Genomic DNA, 12,465 nt, shown 5'->3' on the forward strand with positions numbered 1-12,465 from the left:
CACGATCACGGCCAAACTTTAAATTCTTGTTGAAGGAACAACATGACTGGGACGCATGGCTGTTCTTTTAACAAGACCAATGTTCTAGTGTTGTAAGACTTGCATCGCTGTATGGTTTTATGTTAAAATTCCGAGAGCGTACGTTCGTAGAAGAGTCAACCTATGTATTGCTTCCTCCTATATGTATCTCGCGAAACGACAATGGTGGTAAAGTTACAGATATTCGACATACTCAGAGCCATACCAACAGTCGTTCTTCTAGCGTACCGTTCACTACTGCAATTGGACCGAGGGAAGACGACAGTGGTACAGAATTTACCCTCCGCCACACACCGTGAAGTGGTTTGCATATAACAGATGTACATGTTGACCTATACTTTCCATTCGTCTCAGGAACTGGAAACCATACTCTTACGTCTTGGTATTAATTACTAATTACTTTGCGGTATCGTGAAAGGGGGACAAAAACGAACAACTGGTTGGGGCAGAGTAGGGTGATTATGAAAAACGCTGGAATCGTGCTGAGCTGATGGAAGCCGGCCATGTTCCTGACACGGTAGCATTCAGTACTAACGGAGTGGTGGACACTTAGCTCCACGCGTGCGCCGTCAAAGCGTGAGCTGCAACCGAAAAAAGCCTGCGTCGCTCAGCTCGCCAGCTTGGCATTACACTTGACATTTCCAGCAGAAAGTTTAGACGGATTTCACGCAATGATCTACACTATCATTCTTACGAGAAGCAAATTTTTCAGATTGTTGAAGGAACACATTACGCGAGTCGAAAACGGTTCTCTGAAGGAATGCTGAATTTAATTAATCAAGACGAAAACACTGTAAACAACTTACGGATGAGTAATGAGACCCATTTCCATTCATCCACTAACAACAGCATCACCTACCTCTCCATTCCACGAACGTTATTTCATCAGGGATCATATGTCCCAGTTTTTTCGAAGATGATCTATGGAATACTGTGACAGTCGCCTCACAGTGATTTGCAGATGTCATGCAAAACTTCTTTTTACTCCACAACTTTCTTAGTTAGAAGTGAACGAGGAGACATTTTTTCATCACAATAGAGCAACCCCCCACACGCAAAAGTAAGCATTAGTGTTGTTAATGCTTTATTTCCAAATCACCTGATTTCTCATGATGGGAACATCACATGGCCTACCCGTTCATTGGACTTAACGTGCGACTTTCTCTCTGAAGAGAGAAGCGTATCGGGATGAAGCAGCACACAGCTGAATCACTAAAAGAATGACTCCGACAGGAGGCGGTTCAAATCCCACAGGCTGTGCTGCACAACTTTCAAGGCTCCCCTGGAAGAGGGTCTCCGCCTGCACCTTACTGTGGTTATTTTTGAAACTTAGCTACATTTACTTAATTTTCGTAAACGATTTTCAATGTAACTTAAGGTGTTAAAAATACAGTAGGAGAAAACTGATTTAACTTTTCCACAGCCTTTTCAAAAACGCTTTGTACTCTGTCCTACCTTGTAGCCTACCGGGATACAATGTTGTAAGAGCTGCAATTACAACGAGCGCCTCTTTGTTGCAGGTGGTAGGCCACGCCTCCGCAGCCTTCGCGTGGGACAGGTGCTTCGTGTAACGGCCCCCAGACACGTGGTAAGTGTTGACTGGCGCACCTAATATGCTTAGGCTTCGACACATTTGTGCAGATTACACAGAATGCAGGGTTTTCACATGTCAGCCAGGTCGGAATGATACAACTTCTGTTATTTGCTAGCACAGACCTAACAAAAAGTTTTGAGATATGTAACTTTAATAATATTTTCCCTGAATATTGAAAGACGCGCGTAGTTTATAGCTTGTGAACAATGTTCTTCGTTGATTTGTTCTTCCCTTCTGTAACTGCAGTTTTTCTTAGAGAGATCCTCGTGTATTTGTTCTGCTTGCTATTACTGAATTTGTGATTTCTCAGGTTTTCTCTGTGATGTCGTTAAATAGTATGATTTGCCGATCCCATGATTATGCAGTAACAACATAGGTCAGCTCGTAGGCGGTCTCTGCTGTATGAAAATGGGGAAACGTTATGTCCTATCAGCCCTACCGCGAGCAGCGTTTCCAATACTTCAAGCCAATGCATCTAAGAGTGAGTTTTATGTAAGTCGGTTGCTTTGCAGAAGCAGAAATGAGAAGAATACTTGGTATCAGTCGACATCTACATCTACATAATTACTGTGCAATTCACAATTAAATGCCTGGCAGATGGTTCATCAAACCACCTTCAAGCTATTCTTCTACTGCTCCACTCTCGAACAGCACTTATCTTAGAGCATGGGCGCTGATTTCTCTTGTTTTATTATGATGATCATTTCTCACTATGTAGGTGGGCGCCAATAAAATATATTTGCACTCGGAGGAGAAAGTTGATGATTGAAATGCCATGAGATCATGTCGCAACGAAACATGCTTTTGTTTTAATGTTTGCCACCTCAATTCACGTATTAAATTCGTCGACCTCTCTCCCCTATTTCGCGAAAACAGAAAACGGGTTGCCCTTCTTTGAACTTTTTCAATCTCCTCAATCAATCCTATCTGATGCAGATACGATAACGCGCAGCAGTACTCCAGAAGAAGGCGGACAAGCGTGATTAAGCAGTCTCTTTAGGAGACCTGCTGCATTTCGGAAGTATTCTGCCAGTACAAAGCAGTCTTTGGTACGCTTTCCAGACAACATGATCTATATGATCGTCCCCATCTGTCATTCGTGATTGTAATCCCTAAGTATTTAGCTGAATACGTAGCCTTTAGATTTGTGGGATTTATCGTAAGTAATATAGCAACGTTCGCGTCACCCCAGTGACGTCATCCAACATGGCGGCCGTGATGTCAGCTGATTAGGCAAGTATCGTTATACAAGATGGCGGCTGTGACGTCGCCTGAAGACGCGAGTGATGTCTTCCAAGATACGCGGCCGTGACGTCAGCTGATGACGCGAGTACCGTTATCCAAGATGGCGGCTTTTGCCGGGAAAGTACCGCGCCCCCCTGGCAGGAAATTTGAATTTTTGCTGGCATTTTAATTATGTGCTTCTTCGGGTCCCCCGCCCCCCCCCCTTCTCGACTTTTTGCATGATGGTGCGTCATCCTCTTGCAAATGGGGGAATTTCGAATTTTGGAGGGAGTTTTACTGTAAGAGCTTACTCCTGCAGCCTGTTGGGGTTAGTATGGTGTTGCGCCCGCTAGAGACTGCTCTTGATGTCATTCAATTCGAATGTAATTTGTTTAAATTTCTTACGTACCTATAGCTTAGTTTGGTATTACCACCACAAGAGGCTGAGATATCAGCGTTTGTTGAGCTGTTGGTGTTCAGTTAACGAGATGTTGGTGCCAGACGGGGGGAGTTTCAATAGCAGTATTACATGCACTCATTCAGCCGAGGAGTGCATCGACAGTTCACTGCATGAAGAATGGAAGCGAGCATTAATGCTTGGACATACGAAGAGGAAGAATACAGTCCTGCAAATAAATGCTTTGCATTGAAGATACATTACACAATGCATGGAAACATCTGTCTCTGCTGGAATGGTCTGTCATTTCTAAAACCTATGTATAAGCTCCCACCACAAAAGGGACAACTGCTTCCGATCCATCAGACCAAAGAACAGAGGTTGTTGGCGAATTCACCGCTAGAGGGCGCCACGAAAGGTCATGTTATCATGCAGTTCAGTCCATATGACACAACATCGTGTTTAGCCGTGATACTGAAATTGGGAAACATGTTGTTGCATGATTGGTCGGTGTTAAAATTACTGTAAAATTGCTAAACTTGTTCCCACTGACAGCTGTGATGGTTATTATTTCAGTACATCGACGGTGTCTTTTGCATCCCATCCTTCCACTTTCATGCTGTTGGTTACCACATAATGATTGACTGACAATGCCTGTTTGAGTTGGAAAAAGAGTTTTGTGGTGGATAACACCTTCTGGGGGTGGCTATCACCGAAACAGTGATCGCGTACATGACAGCAACATGAGGAATCAGTCGAAATGAAAAGCAGCGCCATCAGCTATTCCGTCACTGTGACAGATGAGTTTAAATGTACAGCTCGTCAATCGCCTTCGGACTGTAGTTTGGAAACCCTCCACAACTGAGCAAAACTCTTCCAATTTCCTTATTTTGTAAATGACTTTTATTTAAAATCATCCAATGTGTGTGTGGTGTGTTATGGTAGCAGCAGTAAAAACATGATTTTACACCATGCAACATCTAGTTTTCTGCGAGAGGCTATGGTTCAGAACATGCTAATGGCAGATTAGAACATGGCACAGACCTCAAAGTCATGGAGAAAAAACAAAATGTATGACAGTATACAAAGCGTGTGACAGCAGAAAAAAATACAATGTTTCAAACAAGGAAACGGGGTCACAGGGAGTGTCTCCTGCAAATTACAGTGGAGTCCGCGGGATATGATCAGCCTCCTACGGTACAGGTGATGAAACTTTAAACTGATCTGTGCAGTTGACCAATACCTGTATATTTAATAGGATCGTCTCGTGTGTTTGATGTCGGCATGCATTTGTTTTCGATGTACGGGAGGAGAGAGATGAGGTAAAAATCTTATCGAGTTCTCTATCGGATGAAGTTAGTGGAGCTTTCATAGTTCGTAATTTTTCTCTGTTGGATGGTACAGAATAACGAAGGTAGCATGCTGGGGAGTTAGATGTGAATGGGCACGGATCTGTAGTACTTGCATGTAGTTTGGGAATGCACCACAGTGCAGTAGCAAAAATCCCCGTCCTTCTCCCAGTTCCTGTTTCCATCCCATCGAATGGTCAAAACATAGTCCTGCCACAGTAACGTAGCGTAGCTTGTTTCTACATGGGTTGCAGGGTGGTAGGTATAGTTTTCTCCGACTCCTACTCACTTCCAACTTAAATTGGAACGATCACATGCGAAAAGCTGCAGAAATGGCAGCAGTTGCAAGATGCGTGGGGACTACATGAAACGAGGTTGGAATTTTACTGTAGCAGATAGGTTCGAGAAAGGTGACTCATTTCGAGATATGAGAGTGCCAGAAATATTATTCACTAGTGGCTGTAATCGTTAAAAGACTTCTCCATAGGATCCAATGCAGGCATGTGCTTGAATGGGGAGACTTGATTCCAAATCCCAGACAGCATTTCTACCGAAAGCATAGCACTAGAGATCTGAAAAGCTAGAATATATTTCTTATGACCTCAATCAGCACACCATCTACTGTTTGTGTGATCCTTCTCAATCAACCATTGCTTCTATCCCAGTCGATATATCACTGAACCTCTGACATATCATCGACACAGAATGTGTTACAAATACTGGAGAAATATCTAGCAGCGGTGGCGTGAGGGAGTTGCAAATACCAGTTTCATACCACTTTCCTTAGCCAAATCACTTTCTAAATTGGGTAATTTAATTACGAGGTTGCACTGTTGGCGACGTGTAACCACACTGTTGGTCTCATAACAAATACTCCAGTGATCACCGTCTGTATTCAGTGTCAGAGTATTTGTCTGATCGAAAAAACCACCTCACCCACAGGTAATGTCGTACCTCAATTTATAAACCAAGTATAGCTTTTAACATGGATACTTGAATGCCCCTGTAGTACCAAGACCGTTTGTGATGGTAATATTTTGTTTTTTAACATCTGACGGTTTGTAAGACGATTACGTCTCTCTTTCTAAGACAAAGTGGTATCACTCGCAAGAAAACTTAAGAGACATTCCCACCAATCGTTGATTTTCGGTCAGTATTATTTCGTATCGCCAGCAAACAGTTATTGACGACGTATAATACATAATAGTAGGGGTTATGTGATAGGTTCGCCATGGGCATCAGGTTTATAAAGTATGTGTTTGTGTTCCAACATGTGCAAAAGAGATGACTATGGCCAGTCGTAAGGAAGATATGGATTTGACACGGAATACTGTGATAGAAAAGGGAGGAGTATGTCAAGTCATGAGAATGGTACAGATATTTCTATTTCCGGAGCCACAGCCATCAACAGGGTGTATTTCTGATACTTCACTCATTGTCGGTTGTCATTCAACTGAAACCGTGTTCTACATCCACATGACTACTCTGCAATTCACATTTAAGTGTTTGGCAGAGGGTTCATTGAACCACAATCATACTATCTCTCTACCATTCCACTCCCGAACAGCGCGCGGGAAAAACGAACACCTAAACCTTTCTGTTCGAGCTCTGATTTCTCTTATTTCATTTTGATGATCATTCCTACCTATGTAGGTTGGGCTCAACAAAATATTTTCGCATTCGGAAGAGAAAGTTGGTGACTGAAATTTCGTAAATAGATCACACCGCGACGAAAAACGTCTTTGCTTTAATGACTTCCATCCCAACTCGCGTATCATATCTGCGACACTCTCCCCCCTATTACGTGATAATACAAAACGAGCTGCCCTTTTTTGCACCCTTTCGATGTCCTCCGTCAGTCCCACCTGGTAAGGATCCCATACCGCGCAGCAATATTCTAACAGAGGACGAACGAGTGTAGTGTAAGCTGTCTCTTTAGTGGACTTGTTGCATCTTCTAAGTGTCCTGCCAATGAAACGCAACCTTTGGCTCGCCTTCTCCACAATATTATCTATGTGGTCTTTAAACTGAAGTTGTTTGTGATTTTAACACCCAGGTACATAGTTGAATTGACAGTCTTGAGAATTGTACTATATATCGAGTAATCGAATTCCAACGGATTTCTTTTGAAACTCATGTGGATCACCTCACACTTTTCATTATTTAGCGTCAACTGCCACCTGCCACACCATATAGCAATCTTTTCTAAATCGCTTTGCAACTGATACTGGTCTTCGGATGACCTTACTAGGCGGTAAATTACAGCATCATCTGCGAACAACCTAAGAGAACTGCTCAGATTGTCACCCAGGTCATTTATATAGATCAGGAACAGCAGAGGTCCCAGGACGCTTCCCTGGGGAACACCTGATATCACTTCAGTTTTACTCGATGATTTGCCGTCTATTACTACGAACTGCGACCTTCCTGACAGGAAATCACGAATCCAGTCGCACAACTGAGACGATACCCCATAGGCCCGCAGCTTGTTTAGAAGTCGCTAGTGAGGAACGGTGTCAAAAGCTTTCCGGAAATCCAGAAATACGGAATCAACCTGAGATCCCCTGTCGATAGCGGCCATTACTTAAAGAGCTAGCTGCGTTGCACAAGAACGATGTTTTCTGAAACCATGCTGATTACGTATCAATAGATCGTTCCCTTCGCGGTGATTCATAATGTTTGAATACAGTATATGCTCCAAAACCCTACTGCAAACCGATGTCAATATGATACAGGTCTGTAGTTCGATGGATTACTCCTACTACCCTTCTTAAACACTGGTGCGACCTGCGCAATTTTCCAATCTGTAGGTACAGATCTGTCGGTGAGCGAGCGGTTGTATATGATTGCTAAGTAGGGAGCTATTGTATCAGCGTAATCTGAAAGGAACCTAATCGGTATACAATCTGGACCTGAAGACTTTCCCGTATCAAGCGAGTAACATTTAATTGTAAGTATAGCGGTCAAATATATATGTGACCGATTTCGTAGGATGATTCCAGGGGTCGTGCGAATGGAGAGGGGTGTTGCAGTATAGGAATGTAGTTGACTTAACCATGTAGTCCTCTAGACGTCCGGATAGTGAACTAATATTTAGTATGTGTTGGACAGCTTTCGTGATAAAGTGGAATTTTAGAAGATTCAATATGGATGTGTGTTTGTACTGGGCAATTATTCCCTCCCATGTAAATTTTTCTGTTGACTGCTTCTTCGCATTTCACGTCTTTATGTGGTTGAGAGAAGATCGATTGTGGTGTGTGCATCTAGCGGGTAGAAGACACGTTTGCTGGTTCTCTAGATATGAGAAACACCTTATTTCACTTTATAAATTATAGGGGTGAATTGGAATCTGTTGCATCACCAACATCGGTATTCGCGAGTGGAAATATCAGTTTCCTCTATTTTCATTTTCGAGTTTCCACATAAATGCCTTTACAGACGTGATTTTGCTCATAATACTAAATGAAACTGGGCTCTGTCTGTTTTCAAGGAAAGAGGACATTTATTATCATCCGGAATGATTTTTTCCCCTTTTGTTAATAGTTGCTTTATTATAGGAGTCCATTTGATGTTAAATAATCCCTCGCAGAACGGCGGGTGAGCTCTCTACAATACTGTGGCTCTCGTCCGGTACCTGCTGGAGCATCCTACGTGACGTTAAGCAAAACTGTTTTCCATCCCAGAACGAGAGGCGTTGGGGACCTGTCTAGTCTGTGACAGCGGCGCCTCCTAGCCGTTAGGGTCGGCTGCGCCACTATACTTTAGACGACCAAGATGCATTTGGGGAAAGCCACCCTTTTTTCTCCTATTTAACTATGCATGCTTTTGCGTTGGAGAAGCGCGGTCATATCAAGGCGGTCCGCGGCCAGCACGGGCCACGAGGCTGTCGGCGGAGTAGCTCCATCCTGTAGGTCGATTTTCGGTAATTTGTGACTGTACATGGAGGAGAACACACGTTCAACTGCAGTCTTTTTGGACGACGATTTTCCCCTGCACAGGTAATGCAATATGACCCGTTCAATGAGAGTGCTGGTTTTTTTTTTTTCGTGACAATTTCGAAGTGTAATTATAACTGAGATGCATTTTTCCATCAGCAGTGATAGCGTGTATTGGCTTCAGTTAGCTGAGCTGAAGGGTGATTTTTAGTAGGCGTGTGTAGTGACCTCTGATGTCAAACAGTGAAAGACACTATGTGCCTGCAGGTAATACACTTTTTTTTAAATTCCTCTCTGTCCAACACCAGCATCCAGTCAGTTGAACGTATTTCCCACCAAAAAGAATAAAGATTGTACCTTACACCCTAGCCTTTTTCCCCTAGCTTGTAGGTGTAGGGTAGAGTTTGTGTGTTTCTGTCGCTGATTTCGAGTGGTATTGCGAGATTTTTACCCCGCAGACTAACACCAGTTGGATGGTATCGTCAGTTTTTGCAGAATATTGCCGTCCTAGTGAAGCGCTATGCTTATAGTTGTGTAATTAGGACTGATCTTTGTGATTAATTATGTAATTAGGATCGATATTTGCGTCTGTTTCGAGTGGTATTGGGAAAGACCAGTTGTATGGTATAGTTAGTTTTCGCGATTTTAAGCAGTTCTTGTGCAGGACTATGCATATAATTGTGTAATTAGGCCCTTTCTTTGTGCTTAATTACGTAATTAGGATGGATATTTGCGTCAGTTTCCTGAGCAAAATAAACAAAGTACACTAACGTAATCTTCCTCTCCCACATCTGCACAGTTTCCATGTGTTAGGGGGTGCAGTTATTCTTTCCATCCAGTCGACTCAGGGTTTGAGTCACTAATAAGTTTCGTTTCCTTTTACGTGCACCGAGTGTTATTTTGTGAGCGTGTCTGCATGCGTTATTTCGGTAGTCCGCGAGTAGTTCACACGTCAGTATGCTGTGTACCGGATTATTTCGGTAATTTACGAGTTGTTTGCGTCTCTGTACATCAGTGTACTGAATTATTTACAAATAGTTTACATTTCTGTAAACTGTATATTGTGACCCCAAGCATGTCAGGATGATTGTTTTGCATCAGCGTAATAAAATAACTAGGTGAAATCCGTCGCTAAGCAAATTGTTCCAAAAATAAATAAAGTACACTCCTTCCTCTCTCCAGCAGCCCAGAACCAACTGATTCCTTTTCCTGCCAGTTTTCTCCTCCAGACCGCTGGTGGGAGGGGGGAGGAGGCTGGGGCAGACATACAGCTGAGAGAAACACGTGACGTCATCATGGTGCTGTGCTCCTATGGACTGAACTGCACGATCTAGTGGCTCCCTCTAGCGGTGAATTCGGTAACAACCTCTGTTCTTTGGTCTGATGGATCGGAAGCAGTTGTCTCTTGTGTGGTGGGAGCTTATATGTAGGTTTTATAAATGACAGACAATTCCAGCAGAGACAGATGTTTCCATGGGTTGTGTAAAGCATCTTTAATGCAAAGCATTTATGTGCAGGACTGTATTCTTCCCCTTCATATGTGCAAGCATTAATGCTCGCTTCCATTCTTTATGCAGTGAGCTGTGGATGCGCTCCTCGGCTGAATGAGTGCATGTAATACTGCTATTAAAACTTCCCCTGTTTGGCACCAACATCTCGCTAACTGAACACCGACAACTCAACAAGCACTTATATCTCAGCCTTTTGTGGTGATAATACCAAACTAAGCCGCTACTGCTGTAGGTAGATAATAAATTTAAACAAATTATATTCGAATTGTATGACATCATGAGCAGTCTCTAGTGGTGCAACACCATACTAACCCCCTCAGCTGCAGGAGTAAGCTCTTAGATCAAAATTCCCTCCAAAATTCGAAATTCCCGCCCATTTTCCAAGAGGGTGAGGCACCATCATGCAAAAAGTCTCAAAGGGTGGGGCGGGGGACACGTAGAAGCACATAATTCAAATTCCCGCAAAAATTCAAACTTCCTGCCTGGGGGGCGTGGCAGGCGGGGCGTGGCACTTTCCCGCCAAAACTGAAACTTTCCGCAAGGTGGGCGTGGCACTTCCCCGCCAAATGCCGCCATATTGGATCGCGTCATCAGCTTACGTCACGGCCGCCAACTTGAATTATGTCACTGAGGTGACACGAAGGTTGCTATACTACTATCGTATAACCGAAATTAGTCGATCCCTTTCAGTATTCATGTTGATGACTTTACACTTTTTATTGTTTAGTCAATTGCCACTTTTTGTGCCATACAGATACCTTGTCTAAATCATTTTGCAATTGTTTTTGAGGTTATAATGACTTTTCTAGATGGTGAATGACAGTATCATCTGTAAGCAAATATCATCTGTAAAATTGGTGCTCTGATTGTCTTTTGAATCTTTCTTGTAGATCAGGAAAATAAGAGGGAGTATGAGACTTTCTTGGCGAACACCAGATATTACTTCTGTTTTACTCAATGACTTTCCATCAGTTTCTACGAACTGTGAACTTTCTGACAGAAAATCACGAGCCCAGTTGCATAAGTAAGACGATACTCCACAGGTATGCAATTTTATTAGAAGTCGTTTGTGAGGAGCGGTGTCGAAAGCTTTCTGGAAATCTAAAAGTATGCAATCAATTTCACATCCCCTGTCGATAGCACTCATTACTTCGTGAGAATAAAGAGATCCATGTGTTTCACAAGAACGATATTTTCTGTATCCGTGATGACTATTTGTTAGTAAATTGTTTCGTAATGTCTGAACACAATGTTTATTCCAAAATCCTACTGCGAATCAACGCAAGTGATATGGATTTGTACTTCAGTGGTTTACTCATATTTCCTTTCTTTCAATTGAAAAACGATTGAAACCTCAAGTTATGGAAAAATGTGGTGGTTGTGCTCTGGTGGGCATTGAGCCAAAAAGCGGTCCCCCTTCCAATGAGAAGGCTCTAGGAAGAAGTAGAAAGAATGCCACATCAACTGAATTTCAGTGCTACCACTTCCTCGACGGAACTGCACTATGTAATCAAAAGTATCCGGAAACCCCCAAAACCATCACTTACTGCCAGGTACTCCACATCAACGACCTCAGTAGTCAGTAGACATCGTGAGAGAGCAGAAAGGGGCGCTCCGCGGAGTTCACAGACTTCGAACGTGGTCAGGTGATAGGGTGTCCCTTGTTTCATACGTCTCTACACGATTTTTCCACACTCCCAAACATCCCTATGTCCACTGTTTCCGATGTGATAGTGAAGTGGAAACGTGAAGGGACACGTATAGCTTAAAAGCGTACAGGCCGACCTCCTCTCAAGACTAACAGAGACCACCGACAGTTGAAGAGGGTCGTATTGTGTAATAGACAGACACCTGTCCACACCCTCACACAGGAATTCCAAACTGCATCACAATCCACTGCAAGTACTATGACAGTTAGGCGGGAGGTGATAAAACTTGGATTTCATGGTCGAGCGGCTTCGTGTAAGGAGCGTAGACATTGGACGATTGAACAGTGGAAAAACGTTGTGTGGAGTGTCGAATCACGGTACACAATGTGGCGATGCGATGGCAGGGTGTGGGTATGGCAAATCCCCGGTGAACGTCATCAGCCAGCGTGTGTAGTGTCAACAGTAAAATTCGGAGGCGGTGGTGTTATGGTGTGGTTGTGTTTTTCATGGAGGCGGCTTGGCCCTTCGATGTTTTGCGTGACTCTGTCACAGCACAGGCGTACATTGATGTTTTAAGCACCTTCTTGCTTCCCACTGTTGAAGAGCAATTCGGGGATGGCGATTGCATCTTTCAACACGATCGAGCGCCTGTTCAAAATGCACGGCCTGTGGCGGAGTGGTTACACCACAGTTACATCCCTGAAATGGACTGGCCTACACAGAGTCCTGACCTGAACCCTATAGAACACGTTTGGGATGTTTCAGAA

General features: G+C 43.4%; 1 protein-coding gene across 1 annotated transcript in view; it reads left to right on the top strand.

Moving 5' to 3' along the window:
• The window catches only part of LOC126185127 (organic cation transporter protein-like), a 480,435-nt gene that overhangs the window by 155,228 nt on the left and 312,742 nt on the right, over positions 1 to 12,465 (top strand). Inside the window, exon 2 of the mRNA XM_049927950.1 lies at positions 1,560 to 1,627. The gene's annotated coding sequence lies outside the window, so the exon portion shown is untranslated. The remainder of the gene's footprint in view (positions 1 to 1,559; positions 1,628 to 12,465) is intronic.

Source organism: Schistocerca cancellata, chromosome 4, assembly GCF_023864275.1.
Source record: "Schistocerca cancellata isolate TAMUIC-IGC-003103 chromosome 4, iqSchCanc2.1, whole genome shotgun sequence".
Lineage (NCBI taxonomy): Eukaryota > Metazoa > Arthropoda > Insecta > Orthoptera > Acrididae > Schistocerca > Schistocerca cancellata.